The 21,389-nt window shown below is 38.0% G+C and overlaps 1 long non-coding RNA gene across 1 annotated transcript in view; it reads right to left on the bottom strand.

The window, feature by feature from the left end:
- The window catches only part of LOC148115312 (uncharacterized), a 220,588-nt gene that overhangs the window by 165,270 nt on the left and 33,929 nt on the right, over positions 1-21,389 (bottom strand). The gene's annotated exons all lie outside the window — the stretch shown is intronic.

The following is a 21,389-nucleotide window of genomic DNA, read 5'->3' as shown; positions in this document are numbered from 1 at the left end:
CTTTCAATATCCAGTCATCAATAGTAGGCAAAAAGTCCTTCTTCCAATGTTGTGCTATCAAAAATCTTGCTGCTGTTATCAAGTTCAAAATCAGTTTGGTCTCTGCAACTGTACAGTCCGTAGTTATACCCAATAAAAACAACTGCGGAGTAAATTTCAGTCTTTTTTTAAAAATATTCTGCATCGCCCACCAAATCTTTATACAAAATGCTTTGATTTTTTTACAAGTCCACCATATATGATAATAAGTTGCATCATCACAGTAACATCTCCAACATTTAGCTTGCACATTAGGATACATACATGATAATTTTTTTGGATCTAAATGCCATCTATAAAATATTTTATAAAAGTTTTCTCTTAAATTTTGTGCTTGTGTAAATTTCACATTTCTAATCCAAATCTCTTCCTAAGTCTCCATCATCACTGGCTCTTGAAAATTTTGCGCCCATTTAATCATGCAATCTTTAACCAGTTCCGTCTCAGAGTCTATTTCCAATAAAGCATTATACAGCCTTTTAATATGCATTTGTTTTTGGTCTCTAATTTGTTTTACCAAATTCTCCTCATTTTGCACGAAGCCAGTTTTTTGATCTTCCTTCCATCTAGCTTGAAGCTGACCGTACTGAAACCATGTATAAATTATACCTTCTTCTCTCAATGTATCTAAAGATTTCAAATACATTACCCCCCTTTCCACAATAAGAAGCTCTTTATAAGTAATCACCTCCTGTTTTTGTTCTATACTTATATTTTCTACTGCATGTCTAGGATTTGCCCATACAGGTATCTTATAATTTAACTTATATTGATATTTTTTCCAAACCCTCAACAAAGCATTTCTAAGTATATGGGCCTTAAATACTTTATCCACTTTTTTGTCATATAACAAATAGGCATGCCATCCATATAATAAATCATAACCTTCTAGATTCAAAATTCTCCCCTCAGTTAAGTTAAACCAATCACTAATTTGTGATAAGACCGCTGCTTCGTAATATAATCTTAAATTAGGCATTTTGAGACCCCCCCTCTTTCACGTGTATCTTGTATAATTTTCATCTTTATGAAAGATGAAGAATCTAGGTAACACATTCATTTTAACTGCTGCAATTCTTCCCAATAAAGACAACTGTAATTTTTCCCAATTCTCCATATCCTTCTGTACCTTCTGCCAGAGGTCCTCATAGTTATTTTTGTATAATTTTGTATTTGAAGCTGTTATATACACTCCTAGATATTTAACCTTTTTCGCTATTTCAAACCCTGTTATTCTTACTAATTCATCTCTTTCAAATATAGACATATTTTTAATTATCATCTTTGTCTTATGTGAGTTAACTTTAAATCCTGATACTTTCCCATATTGATCAATTATATCCAATATATATGGAGCCAACTCTATAGGTTGGGATAAGGTAACAACCAAATCATCTGCAAATGCTCCTAATCTATAATCTTGATGTCTAATTACAATACCCTTCAATTTTTCTGAGTCACGTATCTTATTCAATAGCACTTCCAAAGTCAAGATAAACAACAATGGGGACAGAGGACACCCCTGCCTTATTCCTTTCTCAATTCTAAAAACCTCTGTTAAACCTCCATTAACTATTATTTGTGCTGTTTGCTGCTGGTATATCGCTCTAATTGATTGTGTAAAATATTCCCCAAAATGCATTTTCTCTATTATTTTAAACAAAAATTGCCAGTTCAAACGATCAAATGCCTTCTCTGCATCCAAAAATATAAACGCTGCAGGGACTTGGTTATTTTTTTCCAAATATTCCAGCAGGTTTACAATTTGTCTAACATTATATTTCATTTGTCTCCCTTATGAACCCTGATTGGTCATTATGAATTATTTGTTGCATAACTGGCATTAATCTATTAGCTAGTATCTTAGCAAAAATCTTATAATCGGTATTCAAAAGTGAAATTGGCCTAAAATTCTCAGGTTTAATGGAATTTTGATCCTCCTTTGGAATTAGTGAGACAAAAGCTGTTTTCCAAGAAGGTGGTACTCCTCCTCCTACCTGTATTTTATTAAATAAAATTTTAAGTGGTTCTAGCATTTCAAATTGTAAATGTTTATAATAAGCAGCTGTTAGTCCATCTGTTCCCGGAGCCTTACCTATTTTTAATTGTTTAATTACCCCAACAATTTCCTCGGAAGTTATTGGCTGATTCAATCTTTCTCTCTGTTCCAGCGTTAGTTCGGGAATATCTATCTTTAAATATCTATCAATATCAACATCTTGAATTGAATCTTTAGCATATAGCTTTGTATAGAACTCCAAAAAAGCCTTTTTTATTAAGTTCTGTTGGTAAATCTCCTTACCTCTAAATTCTATCTTGTCTATAAGACGTGATTTTCGTTTTTTTCTCATCGTGTAAGCCAACCATCTCCCAGGTTTATTGGCATTACAGAATGTATTATGTCTAGCATATTGTATGCTGGTTGCTACTTGCCCAGCCATTAACATATTAAATTGCTCTCTTAAAATATTTATCATATCTTTTGCCTTTTTGTCTCCCGGATTAATTATAAGCAATTGTTCTTTCTTTTTAATTTCCTCCTCTATCTCTTTCCGTCTGTTTTGTTGTTTTAATCTCTATTTATTGTTCAGAAAAATTAATGTTCCCCTCATATATGCCTTACTAGCATCCCGTACCATTTCCATCGAGGTACCTTTATTCATATTGTTGACAAAAAATTCTTTCATTTGTTTTTTAAGTTCATTCAAGTTATCTTCATATCTAAATAAATTCTCATTTAACCTCCAGGTCCAAATATTCTAATGTCTGTGTTGCATATTTTAGGATCAGACTCAATAATATTATTAAGAGTTAAAGGTTCAAATATATATCCTTTTATTTACAATAGGCATTCTATATTCACTGAATATTCACAGATAGAAGCGAGGAAATAGGGGAAGGTAGCTCCTTATATATACAATGGGTGGAGCTATAAGTGGGAGTGGTGAGTCATGAATACATTAAGAATTAAAGAATAAGTTAACCCTTGATATCCTATATACATACTATTTACACATTGTGGAATAAGGCATTTACATCTAACAAATCCCCCTCTAAATGCCGATTAGTTATACAACACCAATTACATTCAGATTCGGGACAATACAATACGTGTAGCTTGGAAGTTAAATATTTGTGCTGTTTAGAAGGTAAAGGCTTTGTCAATATGTCAGCCACTTGTTCTGAAGTATCACAATGTATTGCTTTTATAAATCCGTCCTGAGACAATTGTCTCACATGTTTAAACTTTATATCTATGTGTCTGGACCTTTGTCCAAAAGCATCGGATCTAGATATTTCAATAGCTGCTTTGTTGTCTTCATTCATAACAAAAGGTAAAGCAGGCTTTTTCCAAACATCTGAAATTAAATCATTAAACCATACAAGGTTATTTGCAGCTTTGGATAAACAAACGTATTCTGCTTCTGTTGTTGAAGTGGCTACTAGTTCTTGTTTACCGGTATACCAATAAATTGGACAGTCATTTAAGAAGAAAATATAACCTGATGTACTTTTTCTGCAGGATGTGTCTCCGGCCCAATCCGCATCAGCGTAACATACAAGTCTTGGTTCCTTGTTATCACTAGGCTCTAATATTAGACAAAAATTTAATGTGCTTTTCAGATATCTTAAAATTCTTTTGACAGCTTCCCAGTGATACATTGTTGGTTTGCTGACATATCTAGACAGTAAATTGAGTGGTAAGGCTATATCTGGTCTAGTCCAATTAGATATATAAAGAAGCGAACCTATGATTGATCTATAAAATGTATTGTCCTTAAATTCAGGAGATGATTCATCATTATTTCTGAGAAAATCAGTTTGCATAGGAGTATCACATGGTTTAGCATTGATTAAGTTACATTTGTTCAAAAGTTCTATAATCTTATCTTTTTGAGAAAGTTTGAATCCTTTTCTAGTCTTGTTAATTTGTACACCAAGATATTTGTTCACTTTACCTAGTGATTTCAGTGAGAAATGTTCATTTAATTTGTTTACAAAGATTTCTCTTCTTTCTTTGTGTTTTCCAATATATAAAATGTCATCAACATAAATTAATACAAATTCAATATGATCATTACTCCTTTTGACAAAAAAACAGTTATCGGCAGAGGTAGCATTGAAATCCATGGTCTTAAGTACTTTTACTAGACAATCATACCATCTTTTACCGGATTGTTTTAATCCATATAAACTTTTGTTTAACAACCAAATTTCATTTTTGTTGGTATATTGGCTGTGAGGGGCCCTTACATATATTTCCTTGTCTAGCTTTGCGTGTAGATACGCAGTCTGTATGTCATATTGAAATACATCAAGATTGAGTGCTGATGCTACTACTAGAGCTGTTTTGACACTCTCTGTCCTTACAGTGGGGGAATATGTGTCAGTGTAGTCCTCTGGATATTTTTGTTTCTTTATGTTTATTTGGAAATATTTCATTAAGGTGTAATTTAGACCAGTTGGCCTGTTCATGGAACACGGCTGTTCTGGAAACTATAAACTTATTGTTGCTATCAATGAATCTATATCCTTTAGTACCAGTTTCATATCCCATGAATCTAAGTCTCCTGGATACATTTTCTCCCTTTCTTCTCAACTGTTTAGGTATGTGTACGTCTGCAGTGACTCCAAAAATGTGCATATGTGCCAATTTTGGTTTTCTATTATACATTATTTCGTATGGTGTCTTATTTATAACACTGGACCAGGTCCTATTTTGTGTGTAATTTGAATAATGTAAGGCTTCTGACCAAAATTGTTTGCTTAAGCCGGCATCCTCTAATGTGCATCTAATCATGGTTTGTAACGTGGAATTCTTTCTCTCTGCAATTCCGTTTTGGAACGCCGAAAATGGACTGGACGTGTAATGTAGCATTCCCCTATCTTTTAACCATTGGGAGAATTCTTTGGACATGAATTCACATCCCCTATCTGTCATAATTTGTTTTATTCTGATATTATGTTGCGTTTCTATGCGTTTATAAAATTCCTTAAATTTTTGAAAAGTCTCATCTTTATGTTTTAATGTATAAACAAACCCATAACGACTATAATCATCTACTATTGTCAGAAAATAACGTTTCCTATAATTAATTGATGGAGTTAGTGGGCCTACTAGGTCCATGTGTACTAAGTCAAAAATTTTGTTAGTTGATCTAGTGGATTTTTTTGGTCTGGGACTAGTTTTCAGTTTTGTAGATTTACATACTGAGCATTCCAAATAGTTTTCACAATTTTTTATTTTGACACCTTCTGCGTGTTCAGTCATTTTTTGTACTACAGGAAAGCTGGCATGTCCTAACTTCCTATGTAAGATATGAGCACACTCATCATGGATTGGCTTACCTATTTTTGGTTTTTCTATATTGTGTGTATCAGTATGATCATGGGATATTTTACATTCATCATTGTCACTGTTGCTAACATTTTCATCATCTACTTCTATACAGTCTTCTACATTTGAATCAATGTTATGTAACCACTCTTCCTTTGTTATTAGGTAAGGTAGGCCTCCTTTAATCATTACAGTACCTATATTACTTTTATTTTTCTCCAAAGTCGCTTTTCCCTTTGAGAAAGTTATATTAATGTCAGAGTCTCTACTTAGTTTTATGGCACTTAATATGTTATGAGGTATTTCAGGTATTAACAATACCCCCTCTATTTTTCCTAGACCAGGCAAAGTTACATTCCCTCTGCCTAATACTTGAACCTTATCTTGGTTAGCTACCTTTATCACAAATTTATCTTCTGCAAAAGAAGACAATATATTTTTGTTATTAGTGGTGTGATTTGTTGCTCCAGAATCAATAAGCCAATTATTGTTCTCATTTTGTTGTGATTTTGTGTTGCCTGGTTTATTTAGTCCATTCAGTGAACCAGATTTTCTATCTCTTGAATTTTCTCTGCCCCCTCTATTTTCTCTATAATTTGGTGGGCTTCTATATCTATGTCTATCTATGGAAGACTGCCTATAATTGTGTCTGTTCATGTATTCTGATCTATGTTTTTCTTTTGAGAATCTGGGGCAATCTCTTCTAGTGTGTTCCTTAGATCCACAATTATGGCATTTATATGTTTCATTATATTTTTCTTGGAAAGCTACTTTCCTAAAAGGTTTGTGTTCTGTGTGATTGCTAGAACGATTTTTTCTTGAATTGTCTTCTGCTATTAATTTGTTGGATAGACTTTCTATGGATAAATATCCTAGGTTAATAGTGTCTAAATGTGACATAAAATTGTCCCATGATGAATCAAGTGAGTTGATAATAACACTTTTCATTGTTTGGTCTGAAATCACTTCCCCCCTCAATTGTAGTTCAGCCCTTATTTTGTTTAAAGATATTAAATGTTCACTTATAGAAACCCCTGGTTTTACTCTAGATGAAAAGAAATCCTTAGACATTCTTGTGGTAGTAGCTACACTGTCGCTGTGAAACAAATTAAACATGCATTGAATAATTTCTGAAACAGTCAGGTTTGGTTTGATGCTATAATACATTGCAGGAGATACACTAGCTATTATTAAGAAAAAAGCTTTATGGTGTAAACAATCTATTTTTAAAGTCCAAGGTCTTCTTGGGGGACTAGTGATAAAGAATAACAGGTTCTCTTTCATAAAAATAACCTGGAGCTGCTGGTACCATTCCTGTAAATTAATACTGTCAACTCTTAGCTTTGGGAAGTCACTGGGTAAGTTTCCCACATTATTTTGTCCGTTACTTACAACCTGAGGCAGTCCGTGATCTCGTAAGTGCAGAAAATTGCAAAACGGCGTGGGGATGTCTGCGACGAGTCTGCGTGGTTCTCTCATTAGTTCAAATCTTCCCGGATCGTCAGCATGGCTTCGTGCATGCGCGTTGTCCATTTCTTCTTTGGCGTCGTCGTGAAAGGTTCTCTCCATCGCGGCTCGCTCGTTCTGCTCCTCTTCAGACGAGTCGGTCTCTGGCTCGGTCTTTGGAGTCCTGGTGACGGCGGTTGTCCTTCTCCTTCTTTTGTGAGCGTTGTCGCTTGCTTCTGTCTTAGGTGTAGGGCGGAATCGGCAAGGCTCTCTGGGTTCTGGTGTCGTCGTTCTCGAAGTTAGGGTGGAAGCATGCAGGTCTCGAGGCATCGATTTGCTCGCTTGCTTCTTTGGTGACTCTTTGATGATTTTTAGTTTTGGCCCAAATGCAGCAAAAAGCGTTTTCATCGCTGATTTTATTTGTGACTTTGTTGAGTCATCTTCACTCTCTGGTTCTGACTCTTCCGAGGATTTTGAATCCTCCTTTTCATTTTCGTTGTCTGATAACGTATTTCGCGCCAGAAATTTTGAACTGAGCATTTTGATTGGCTCTGCTTCGCTCATCTTGGAGGTCTGTTGAAACCAAGATGGCTGCCATTCAAAATTTCGCGCGGGATCACATTTCTTCTTCTTTTTAACGACCTCTACTGTAGTCATATTACTCACTATTTTTGGTTCTTTAGACTTCTCATTAGTGATGTTTTTTTCTCTCGCTGCTCCGCTGTTCTTCAGCATTTCTTGGAGGTTCGCGATGAGGTTTTCATCATTCTTTTGGCTTTTTAATAGTTTTAATATTTCTGACCTGAGTTCGTTATTCTCTATTTCGATTTCCTCCTGGTCATTATTCTCATCTATTACTTCTTCATCTTCAGTAGTGTATTCTTCGGTTTCTCTTGAGATTGCGTTTGTCGATTCGTTGATTATTTCTTGTTCTGCTTCCATTTCTTTGCTGTAGGCCCTGGTGTTGGGTCTATCTTTCTTGGACATTTTTAAGTCTTTTTCTTTTATTGAGTCAATTAACCATCCTCTGCTACCAGATTGTTGCATATTTTAGGATCAGACTCAATAATATTATTAAGAGTTAAAGGTTCAAATATATATCCTTTTATTTACAATAGGCATTCTATATTCACTGAATATTCACAGATAGAAGCGAGGAAATAGGGGAAGGTAGCTCCTTATATATACAATGGGTGGAGCTATAAGTGGGAGTGGTGAGTCATGAATACATTAAGAATTAAAGAATAAGTTAACCCTTGATATCCTATATACATACTATTTACACATTGTGGAATAAGGCATTTACATCTAACAGTCTGCAAGTGGAGACCATTCAGGGCCTTCTTTCCTCTGTCCCTAAACTTTGTGATTAAGTCTTTTGTAATGAGAATTGTATATTATTTTATAGTTATATTATTTATATCATAATATTTGAATAGCAATATCACTTAGATTTGTGTATCATTTCACAGTGGTTTACAGCCCTCTTGAAGCAGTTTACAGAGTCAGCATGTTGTCCCCATCTATTTGGACCTTCATTATACTGACATTGGAAGATTGGCAGGGGTGGGTTCTACTTACCTTTACTACCGGTTCACAACGGGATCACGCGCACTTGTGCACATGCACAGATAGTTTCTAATGATGTCAGGGTCAGTGGGCGGAGCCTGCCGCCAGTTTTACTACCGGTTGTATAGAACTGGTCCGAACCGGGGGCAACCTACCACTGAAGGTTGGATGCCGGAGTAACTTTGAGCCGGTGAGAATCGAACTCCTCCTGGCAGTCAGCAGAATTAGTATGCAATGCTGCATTCTAACCACTGTGCAACCATGGCTCTAGTATCTATCAACATACTAAAATTCAAATGGTGTATATTAGTCTGTCTTTCTGTACCCTCAAGTTAGCCCAAACTAAGCATTATACCGTAACAATTTTTTTGAATCTAGGTATCTAATATCTACTAACTTAAAGAATGCCCCCCAAATCAGGGACCCGTTATTCCCATGGAATTAAAATTTCAGGATTCAATCTGGATCGGTAGAGTTTTTGTCTTCCAAGCTTTCGTACTCATACTGGAGCACATCTTCAGAGAACTTCTCTGTGTACACTGGGCTGTTCTGTGTGTGGTATTTCTAGGGGGCTGTTTGTAACTTTTTAGTTGTGGATTGGGATGTTGATGGCTGGATATTAAGTAGTTGGCTGTTGTTACCTAGTCCTGCTAAGCCCCTGCCTCTTAAGTCCCCCCGCTAAACTCAGGGTAAATCAGCACTTCTGTTGATGAATGAGGGATCTGTTTCCCAAGCTTCAATCACCTCCCTGGCTGTTTTTCTGCCTGCTCATCCAACAATCTTAGTAGCTGCAAAATATATGTCCTTGTTTATTGCAATGTGAAGCTACTAATGAGTTTGGGTTTCCTCATCTGACTGCTCGATTGTGTTGTTTCCATTTGATGGCTGGCTTTTTCCCCTTCTGTCCTACGTAGTCACAGAGGCAATCCATGCAGGGAATCTGGTAGATTACATTGGAAATACCTCCCACCTCCTAGAAATCTATACAGTGCATAATTTGTCCTTGTATCCAAAGCTAAAAGATTGTCTACATCTAAAAAGCTACACACAACAGCCACCATATAAATACCACACACAGAACAGCCCAGAGCACACAGAGAAGATCCCTGAGGATGGGCTCCAGCACAAGTCTGAAAGCTCAGAAGACAAAACCTCTGGTCCCATTGACTGACCCAGTTTGGATCCTGAAATATTATCCTGGGACTGGTATATTCACCTTCATTTGTCATGAAAATTTCTACCATGTTATTTTAATTGTGGCCATTGCAGTACAGATTCACGCCATGCTAAAAACATTGCTGAGATATTTCTGGATTTGCACTGGGAAACTCTTTCAGACTTCCAGCTGCATTTCCTCCCTCGAAGATAGAAAGTCTCCCTGAAATTAGTTGAGGGAATGAGCCAAGTGTTGTCCACTGCTGATGAGAATTCCACCACCCAATCCTGATAAAATTAGCATGAATTCTAGGCATTTGAGAGGACCTCAAACAATGGCTTAATGTCTCTCTTTATCCTAGTGGCTGTGGACAACCCATCTTTACAGAGTGAGAACAAATAGCTGTATTTTCATACCGTCCCTCTTGTCAAAAATACTGAATCTTGATTTTATAAGACCGTATTGCTGAAATGAGGGACTATTAACTGCAGAATTCAGATCTTGCTGAACTACAGTCCTTCTATTCCTCACCCACATTGTTCCTCTTCTCTTGGATTCCATAGGACTGAGGTTGACCAACATTTGAATCGCTACCATTTGCCTGTCTCTGAGATCAACATTAGGACAGTCAGAGAGCAGGGCTTTGTAAAGAATTGGTTTTTTTTTAAAATCTTTTGAGTCACAATTGACTGCTGGCAACTGCTTGGATGTATCCCTGGAATTTTCTTGGCAAGATTCAGAAGTGGTTTGCCTTTGCCTCCTTCCCAAGGCTGAGAGAGAATGGCTGGCTCACCCAACTAGCTTTGTGCCTAAGACAGGAATAGATCTTACAGTCTTGTGTCTTCTTCTTTTCCCAGTGCACCAATTTGGCTCAGTTTTAAAACTGCACCTGAGAAATTGAGTCCTACTCTCAAAGAGAATGGAAGCAATGGGGGTTTGTTGTGCAGCCCTTCAAACATTTAAGGCATGGGGGTTATAATACTTCATGAGAGAAGATACTGTACTCACCGGGTCTTAGTTCATATGGTGCTTCAAAGGGAGAAAAAAGAGGGACAAGTTTATTCTTGAGAAAATAGCTGAAGACATTTTTATATAGAAGCTGAATGCATTTTGTTATTCTACACTTCACTTTTTTGTACGTGGGCCAGGAGATTATATTTTTCTTTGATATTCAGGGTTTTCCTGAATGAAGAAAGTTGGATTTCTCAGGATCCGGTTTAGGACAACTCACCACGGCCAACAAATGTGGGACAACTTGCCATGGGACAAAAGTTACACTAATATCAAAGAAATGATGGGATAGAATCATTGAAGAAAGACTTCAAAAGGAAGGACAAAATGAAATGTGAATGACAAAAATTAATACGTTTAAAAAATTATTTTAAACAATTAAATTGAATTGTTGAATTGTCCCTCAGTGAATTGTCCCATGGCAAGTTGGCTGTGGCAAAATATCCGTGCCGTGTTGTCCCATTGCATTCAAGTTCCGAGCTGACAGATATTGGAGTTCAGCACTTTCCAGGAGACCACTCACACTCCATCTGATTCAAAGAGCTCCCTAATCCTACACAACCAGAGTATCTGAATGTCACTTACTTACCTGACGACACCAAGGCAAAGGGAATTGCTGCCAGCAGAAGGAGGACTGAAAGCTTCATGTCTGGTGACCTTCTGTGAGATGTAGCAAGCTGGAACCTAAATTGAATAAAGTAAATAATATTTGTTAAATGTTGAAGAAAAACACTGTCAAGACAACACAAAGAGTCAGAGCGCTCTACTTTCCATTTTTATAAGGCATGAAGCTCCAATCAAAATCCTTGGGTGGCCAGGGACGTGATACACCCATTAAGGAATTAGCAAGTAGGTACTGGTTTCCCTAAATAAACATCTGGGCACACATAAACTAGGCTTTATGCCCTATAGGTTGTGTTTGTAGGAGAATGTAAAATATTGTTGGTGTCACATCTCTGTTGTCTTGCAATGTAAACCTAAGTCACGTATTTTAATGCTACTTTTATTATAAAACAAAATCTTCAAAGTCTGAATGTGCTTTACTCTCCCCTCCCCTCTTATCTTTGTGAGAACTAGGGAAAGTCTTCAATGAGAAGCTTTGTCAGGTTATACAGATCTGCCCCAAACTCAGTTTTCTTTTTTTCTATCTGACCATGGCCTTAGTGTGGCTCTTCCTCCTGTTCTTTGAGGTTGTTGCTTCTGCTTATTATATGATAACAATGATTGTTTTGTCATTTCTATAGCTAGCAGGATACTTGTCTCTTGCTCCCAGGGAAGCCTAGAGCAACAGACACAAGATTGTATTGATCTCTTATGGAATGTTCATCAAAGTTACTCTGAGCATACATACAATTCATTCAATTTTGTAGAAATGATCAGTTCAAGAAATGATTACATATTTGCATATTATAAGGTACAGAAAAAAGTTAGATGTTCCACATTTGAATGTTCCTGAACCTTTAGAAACTTTTTCCTCTATTTCTCCCTTTCCAGAATCTTCACCTTGGCTAGATGTTTAGGACGGAAACCCATTCAAACCATTGGTGGTGCTGACTTTCTGGATTGTGCCAACAGGAAGATACATTTCTTTCAATAGGTTGGTTGGAATTCATGTTATTTCCCATGACGGGGATGGTTCAGTCATGGTCACATTTTATGGAATAGAGGCAGTGGTGGGTTCCTCCCGGTTCAGTCCGGTTCGGCCGAGCCGGTAGCGGTGATGATATGACGTCACCGAACCGGTTCTCCCCACCCCGCCCTCCCACCCTCCCACCCCCCACGTTATTCTTACTTTTTATTTGGTCCCACCCCCAATCTATTGCTGCCTCCTGAGTCCCAGCTGATGACTAGAGGGAAAAAAACTGTTTAAACTCTTGCCGCAGGGCTTCAAAGGGCTGTCCTACAGCTGATCGGTCGTAAGTGCGAGGACTGGTCGTAAGTGTGAGGACCTTCCAGAAATGACTCTGACCAGCTAGCCACGCCTACCTAGTACATGACCTCCAAGCCACACCCACAAAATAAGCCATGCCCACAGAACTGGTAGTAAAAAAATTTAGAACCCACCCCTGAATAGAAGGAATGATTGTAAAATGTGTTTTTTTTTCTAAATCTACCTTTGCCTGTTTTTCTTCTGATATCAGTTTTATTCTGAATCAAGTCTACTTATATGTTCTTTGACATTTTCATTCATTTATGTAAAAATGATACATGCCTAGAATGGTTGCTTGTGAGAGAGGTTTCCATCTAAATGGTTTGAAATAAAGAATAAATATTTTTGTATGCAAAGGCAATACAATCAGGAAGGGACCACACAACAATTTATCAATGGTTTGATAAAGCCCGATTTGCCCCAAAGCAGCACTCCTGGAATCCTATCTTAATCGCTCAAGCCCAACTCACCAGATTCCACCCAAATTCCAAAGGAGCAAAAAAGACAATATGAGACCTTGCACAGAAAGAAAGAAAAGCATTATCTGTGGAGACTTTGGTGACAGCTAATCCAAGCTATAAAGTCCAGAAACTGCTCCCTATTTTGGCATACTATAACAAACTGTTCCAACAAGAGCATTTCACAACTCAGATGTATTACCGCATAAAATACCTGGGTCCATCACTTCCAAGGCCCTGATTATGACATGCAACACCTATGTGATGGCTATATCACTATCCTCACTACCCCAAATGTGGTAAAACTCCTGTGAGTGGCTGTATCCTGTATCCTGAACAAATCAAATCCAGACAGTTACAAGCCCTCTGTTGCGGGGTACTTACACAATTTAACACAAAGCAAATATAGATGGGTCTTTTTCTAGAGCCAGATTTGATGCCCTCCCATCAGCTCTACTGGAGGGAAGATTTCATGGGAACCTTTATTCACAGAGACTTTGCCCTTGTGGTTCGAGGGAGGTAGAACCTCTAACCCACATTCACATATGGTGCCTTTTCTGTGATGCCCCAAGATGTGGTCTGATTGCCCCAATCATTTCCAAATATGAGCACCATACAGATACATTTTAGGTTTATTTGTTTTAAAGAGAGGAAACCCTATACTCTCATGTTCATACAATACGTTCAGCAAGTAACACAACTTGCTTAACAGGAGGGGCGAGAGGTCAGTCCTCTCGCCCCTCCTGTTCAACATTTATGTGAAGCCGCTGGGCGAGATCATCCGTGGTTTTGGGGTGAAGTACCACCAGTACGCTGATGACACCCAGCTGTACATCTCCACCCCAGACCATCCCAACGATGGCCTTGAAGTGATGTCCCGGTGCCTGGAGGCCGTGCAGATCTGGATTGGGAGGAATAGGCTCAGGCTCAACCCATCCAAGACCGAGTGGCTGTGGTTTCCGACGTCCCGATATAGTTAGTTGGTGCCATCACTGACTATTGGGGGCGAATCATTGGCCCCCACGGAGAGGGCGCGCAACTTGGGCGTCCTCCTGGATTCACGGCTGTCTTTAGAAGAGCATTTGACGGCCGTGACCGGGAGGATTTTTCATCAGGTTCGCCTGATCCACCAGTTGCGTCCCTTTCTGGATCGGGACTCCTTACACACGGTCACTCATGCCCTCGTCACCTCCCGCCTGGACTATTGCAACGCTCTCTACATGGGGCTCCCCTTGAGGAGCACCCGGAGGCTCCAACTGGCGCAGAGTGCGGCTGTGCCGGTGGTAATGGGAGCGACATGGCGTTCCCATGTAACACCCCTCCTGCGCGAGCTGCACTGGCTCCCGGTGGTCTTCCGGGTGCGCTTCAAGGTTTTGGTTACCACCTTTAAAGCGCTCCATGGCTCAGGACCTGGGTATTTGCGGGAGTGCCTACTACCAACAATAGCCTCCCACCGGCTGGTACGCTCCCATAGAGAGGGGATCCTCTGGGTGCCGTTGGCCAAACAATGTCGGCTGGCGGCCCCCAGGAGGAGAGCCTTCTCTGTGGGGGCACCTACTATCTGGAACGAGCTCCCCCTGGAGATACGGAGGATCCCGGATCTGCTCACCTTCCGCCGCACTCTAAAGACCTTATTATTTCACCAGGCGGGCCTGGCCTAATTTTTTCCCTCTTTTATAAAAGATTTTTAATTTTTTAATATCTTTTAGTATTTTATATATTCAAATTTTAAAATTGGTTTTAAATAGTTTGGGGTTTTAATTTGTCTGGGCCAATACTATTTAATTTGATTTTAATTCTACTTTTAAATTTTGTATGTATGTGTTTTAATGTTTGCCTGAGTCCTTTGGGAGTAGGGCGGTATAGAAATCAAATAAAGTAAATAAATAAATAAAAACTGTGCAGAAAGTTTTAATTATTGTCCCATTATTTTTTCCTTCCCTAACAAATAATGTTTATATTAAACTGTTTTTCTCTTTTACTGTATTTTTTTATGTAAAAGCTGGTCAATGACTGTAATAAAAACATTAATTGTAATTGTTCTTAGATATAATATAATTTCCATAAATTGGAAATTAAATTGGAAATTAAAAAGCACATAACACATTCAAAATGTAACGGTCAGCAATCCTGTTACATCACCATAAGCTTTCCTTAAAGATATAGCAAAACTATGTGAAACAACAAAGAGAATGTCACACATATTCATGTTGAATTATTCACGAACCATTCCATGTTTGTGTCTTTATGCTTTAACCACATCACATAGTGCTTTATTATTATTAATCTTGTTTGTGATTGATCCGTAGAACTGTCCCAAAGCCTCTTTCTTCAGTGCCACTTGTAGATTTCAGCCCAGTCTTGCTCACATCCACTTTCTTCTTTCATTTGGGGTTCAATTGTTAAAAGTATGAAAAAATAGTGGTTTGTTACCACTTGTAGTTAATAGGCTGATGTCCAAGATACACAGGTTCAGCACTTCTTTTTTTCTGCTGAAAGTTCACATCCTGAGTAAACTACAAACTTGAACTACAAGTTTGGTTAGAGAGGAGACAGTGTTTTAATCCTACCTTAGGCAGAAAAGCAATGGCGTTACCCTGGTTGAGCAGCTTTTTCTCATCCCTAGGAAGTGGAAAGGGCAAAGCATTTCTGAAAAACTCTGCTAAGAAAATTTCTGGGACTTGTCCAGGCAGCCTCTGAGAATCAGACACGACTGAATGGAAGAAGAAAAGAGCAAAAATTGGTTAAGATATTGTCTAATGGAGAGATGTGAAGTAAATCTGCTTAATTTATTTCCTGGAACGTTTTCAAAGAGTAAAACAAACCCCCATTTTGCTAAGCATAAAAACACCCAATTTGCCCCAATTTCCATCATTTTCACCTCTGAAAATGATATTTTTCATTTTAGTCAATATTTTTAGTCAACCTTCTGCCAAAGCCAAGAACAGCAGTACCCAGCTGAACCTAGCACTCAGTCTGAGAAGGAAAGCTTCATGTCTGGTCATCTTCAAGTCCTGGTTATGAGAATGGACAGCCCTTGATGGCTCACCATGAATTTGGTGTTGCCTAGTCATGCATTCTGCACAGACTGGAGTTCAAGGCACTCTTACAAAATGCAGTGGTTGCTTTTCCAGGCAAAAGGCAAAGTATATATTGCAGACCAAGCAGAGGCTTTCAGTTAAGAGTGTGTGAGCTTGTCAATGGATTCTGAATCCACGGAAGGGACTCCTTGTCTTGGTTTCAACAGCTCCATCCGACAGATGAGCTGGTGAATCTCTAGAGAGAAGCCCTTTCAAACCTTCGAAAATGCCATCAAGGTCAGGTGAGAAAACTGAACAACCCAACTAGGTTGTTCAAGATATTCAGAAAATGACTGGCTCATCTTATCCAAAGGGCTTTGAACTAAAACTGAGGGGGGGGGAGGGGGGCAATTTTCATGACCTATAGAACTTAATTCCAAGCCAAAACCACTAGATAACCAATCAAAGAAGGAGGAAGGGAGTAAAGAGAAAAAAGAAATTAAAGAAGAAATAGAATGAAATAGAGAGCGATGGAAAGGATGGAAATCCTAGTTACAAAGTAATAGATATAAGAAACATACCCAAGACCAATAAAGGTCTCAAATGCCTATACACCAATACTCAAAGTTTAGGGAAGAAACGGGGTGGCCTTGAAATATGAGTACATGAAGGCAGATATGATATAGTCGCCATGACTGAAACTGGTGGGATGAAGCTCATGACTGGAATGTACTGAGAAAAGGATACAAACTATCTACGGGACCGCCTGCTACCACCAATAGCCTCCCACCGGCCAGTACGCTCCCATAGAGAGGGGCTCCTCCGGGTGCCGTCGGCCAAACAATGTCAACAGGCGGCCCCTAGGGGGAGAGCCTTCTCTGTGGGGGCACCTACGATCTGGAACGAGCTCCCCCCGGAGATACGGAGGATCCCGGATCTGCGCACCTTCCGCCGCGCGCTTAAAACGTTTTTATTTCATCAAGCTGGCCTGGCCTAAATCTTCTCCCTTTTAAAATTTTTTAAATTCAAATTTTAAACAATAATTTTAATTTGTTTAATTATGGGATATTTTTAAAATCTAGCCAAATTGTTTAATCTGTTTTAATCTATTTTAAATTTTGTATTTCTGTGTATTATTTTTTGGCTGTTCACCGCCCTGAGTCCTTCGGGAGAAGGGCGGTATAGAAATCTAATAAAATATAAATATAAATATAAAAGAAACAGACCTAAGAAAAGAGGAGGTGGAGTTGCATTATATATAAAAGATCACTACATCTCCACAGAAATAGATAAAAACTGGGATGAAAACCTCCTAGAATCCACATGGGTCACTATAAAAAGGAAAACAAATGATATTGCTATAGGCATAGGTTGGCCACCCAACCAAGCAGAAGAAATAGATGAACCCTTTGGTAATAGATTATGTAGGAAACATGCCACAGAGGTAAATGGAGAGTTTAACTCCCCTGATATCAACTGGGAGACAAACTCTGCAGCAAGTGGGAGATCAAACAGATTCCTAACACACTTAGCTGACAACTTTGTCATCCAAAAGGTACAGGAAGGAACCAGAGGAAAAACTATACTGGACCTAATTCTTACTAATAGAGAAGAAGTGATAGAGGGAGTTGAAGTTGTTGTAACCTTGGGTGAGAGTGACCACGTCATACTGGAATTCAATCTAATGCAAACACAAACAATAGAATATAATCCAACCAGTGTCTTAACTTTAAAAGTGCTGATTTTAAGAAGCTCAGAGAGAACCTAAGCAAAATCTCATGGATAAAAATTCTAAAGTGGAACACCACTCAAAAAGCATGGGAAAAACTGAAAAATATAATCATAAAAGCCCAATCCAACACAATACCACTGTAAAAAAAAAACCTCAAAAAATACAAAAAGAAACCAGCATGGCTGCATAAACATCTCTCTGATAAACTGAAAGATAAAAAGGATAAGTACAAAACAGGGAAAGATGGATACATAAGTAAGACAGAATATCAGCAGATGACAAAGTGACTCTTATTTCAACAGACAGATAACAGGAAAAATACCAAGTGGACAGTCGGTCCATTAAATAGCAAAGATAGCAAAGAAATAACAGGGAGTAGAGAGAAAGTAGAGCTGCTTAGCTTATTCTTTGCATCAGTCTTCACGCAAAAAGGAACTGTAGCTCAACCAACCAAAATAGAACTGCAAAAGACAGTCTATCAATAAAAACTAAAATAAGCAAGAAAATGGTAAGATAACACCTGTTTGACCTTGATAAATATAAACCACAGGGACCTGATGGATTATATCCCAGAATTCTGAAGGAACTCATAGATGTTATCTCAGAACCATTGTACTGTATATCTTCAAAAAATCTTGGAGCTACCAGAGGATTGGAAAAGAGCTGAGGTGCTTCCCATCTTGAAGAAAGGAAAAAAACAGACTCAGGAAATTACAGACCAATCAGCCTAACATCAATACCTGGGAAAATACTGGAAAAATAATTGAAAAACAGATTTGTGAACATCTAGAAACATATAAAGTTATAACTAGAAAAGAGGATGGGTTTGTTAAAACACATCATGCCAAACCAAACTTATTTCATTCTTTGACAAAGTAAATAAATTAGTAGACCAGCAAAATGTTGTGGACATAATACATTTAGACTTCAGCAAGGTATTTGCCAAAGTAGAGCACCACCTACTTTTTGGTAAGCTAGAAAAATGTGGGATAGACAGCATCATCACCAGATGGATTTGTAACTGGCTGACAAAGCAGTAGTCCTTAATGGTACTTCATCTACATGGAGGGAAGTAAGCAGTGGGGTACCACAAGGATCTGTCTTAGGCCCAGTACTCTTCAATATCTTCATAAATGACTTAGATGAGCGAATGGAAGGGGAACCCATCAAATGACACTAAGCTGGATTTGAACAACGGGCCCTATCCAACAAAATGAAATTTAATGTGGAGAAAAGCAAGGTTTTACACTTGGGCAGGGAAAACCAAAGATACAAGTACAGATTAAGTGAAGCCTGGCTCAAAAACAATAACTGTGAGATGGACCTTGGAATCTTAGTGGATGATTATTTAAAATGACTCAGCAGTATGCAGAAACAGCCAAAAAACCCTAATACAATTCTTGGTTGTATAAAGCACCTGAAGTAGGACAAAAAACAATGGATGGAATCACAGAATTAAATAAACAGCTAAATTAGGCATGGCAGTTTGGTAACATACTATAAAGTGAAAAAATCCTTCTGTTTCTTCCTTCTGCAGTAATCATTTATCCGGGAGATTCTGCCTTCACACCTGTGCTTTGAAGGCAGAGTTATGAATGTTGTGAACACTTTATAAAATAAAGAATGAGGTGCAACAGTGACAATAATGGAGAGGTCTAGGAATGGTTAGAATCACTTTCTGGACTGTCCACTGGAGCCAAGGGAAACCCTGCAGAAACTGAACTGACCAACAAGGGCCAATAGCAGAAGGTTTCAGGCTATTCTAAATTCTGTGTTCACACCTGGACCTTCCTTGCCAATAAAAAAAAATGGGATAGCAAGGTTTGACAGAATGGCTGTCCTAGTAGTGAATATGGAGGAACTGAGCATTTCAATGAGACCTACACATATACACACATTTATTTCACTACTGATGGTCCCAATGGTGGTTTCTTTGTTTTGCTTGAAGACATTTAGCTTCTCATCCAAGAAAAGAAATAAAAAGTCCAGTTGCCTTTTAAAAAAGCACCTTTGGGACAACCATGACCTGGATGACTGAAAATCTCCATAGACATTCATTACTGATCAGAACAATTTACAATGATGTAAATGACAGACTTGTGAGAAGTAAAACGGAAGAAATACATTGTTAAAGGGAAAAAAGCAGGGGTTAAATGCTCCAGGTTTGGACTGCATCGTCCGGTAGCGATGGAGTTGGGTGGTTCGGAGAACCGGTAGCAAAAATTCCTGCCCCCCCCCCAATGCCCACCTGAGCCACACAATCATCAGAGGCTTTTTTTTTAACTTTTAAAAGCATTTTTTTCTACAAACTCTTCGGCCAAAAAAATGCTTTTAAAAGTAAAAAAAAAGCCTCTGATGATCATGTGGCTCAGCTGGGATCATCAAAGGCTTTTAAAAGTAAAAAAAAGCCTCTGATGATCCAAGCTGAGTTGCTGATCAGCAGAGACTTTTTTTCTTTTAAATGCCTCTGACAATCCAAGCTGAGTTGCTTGATTGTCAGAGGCATTTAAAAGAAAAAAAGTCTCAGCTGGGATCGTCAGAGCTTTTTGAAAGCATTTTTTTTACAACCTCTTCGCCGAAGAGGTTGTAGAAAAAATGGTTTTAAAAGTAAAAAAAAAAAATTGGCCACACCTACCCAGTCACATTACCCCCCCCCCCACCAAGCCACACCCACAGAACCGGTAGTAACAAATTTTAGATTTCACCACTGGAAAAAAGCAAGTGTTGGAAGATTATTTTAATAAAGATTTCAAGGAAAAAATTCACTAAGTTGAAATATCTGTTAATAATTAAAAAGAGGAGGGGAATTTCGAGTAATATTTTTAATAAAGGAGAAAGATCGGGGTTGACTGGACACCATAGTGGAAAATATTAAATTGAAAATGAATACAGCAATAGAGAGAGATGAAAGAGGAGTAGAGAGTAGAGAGATGGAAGAGAGGAAAAATAAAAGGAAATAAATATGAATAAACAGGAAAATTAGAATTTGAGGGTGAATGAAGATGCTGTTTATATAAGTAAGCAAAGAAATATTGAGATATGATTTAAAAAAGGGAAAAAAGAAAATTGTGGCAAAAATTGTAATTGAGTAAAATGTATTTGAATTTAATAAATTGTATAAGATAAGATATGGCCAATACTTTGTTCAAAAAGATGTGGGTGAATGTGGGGGGGGGGGGGGGAATACCAATAAAACTTGATTTGTTTGTTTTTTTAAAAGAACAATAAAGGAATTGGCCAGCAAATTTATATTACAAAAATATAACCTAATAAAAGACAACTTAAAACTATACATAGTGTTTTAATGAGGTAGCGTGTAACATAACTCACTCTGGGCTTTGGATTCATTTTTCATAAACCCAGAACTAATTCAGCTGTAACTTCTTTCAGGTTTTAAGAGTTGCAACAGAAAATTTCGCTGCGTTATATGTACCCTTCAACTGTTACCAATAAAGTCTCCAAAGTTATCATAGAGAAACATTTTGATGTTCCTTTCACTTGAAGGTAAAAAGGCCATTTTAAAAAATGGATCGAACAAGAAACAGTGGTAGCCAATATAATTTCTAAATTCATGTTCTTCTAGAACACAGAACATAGAATAACATAGAACGGTTGAAATGGACCCTGGAGGTCTTCTAGTCCAACCCTCTGCTCAGATATATCATTCCAGATCAATGATTGTCCAACCTC

This window comes from Pantherophis guttatus, chromosome 2, assembly GCF_059756535.1.
Source record: "Pantherophis guttatus breed Tessera chromosome 2, ASM5975653v1, whole genome shotgun sequence".
NCBI classification, from domain to species: Eukaryota; Metazoa; Chordata; class Lepidosauria; order Squamata; family Colubridae; genus Pantherophis; species Pantherophis guttatus.
The sequence above is the reverse complement of the archived record's forward strand: the minus strand, read 5'-3'. Positions and strand labels throughout refer to the sequence as shown.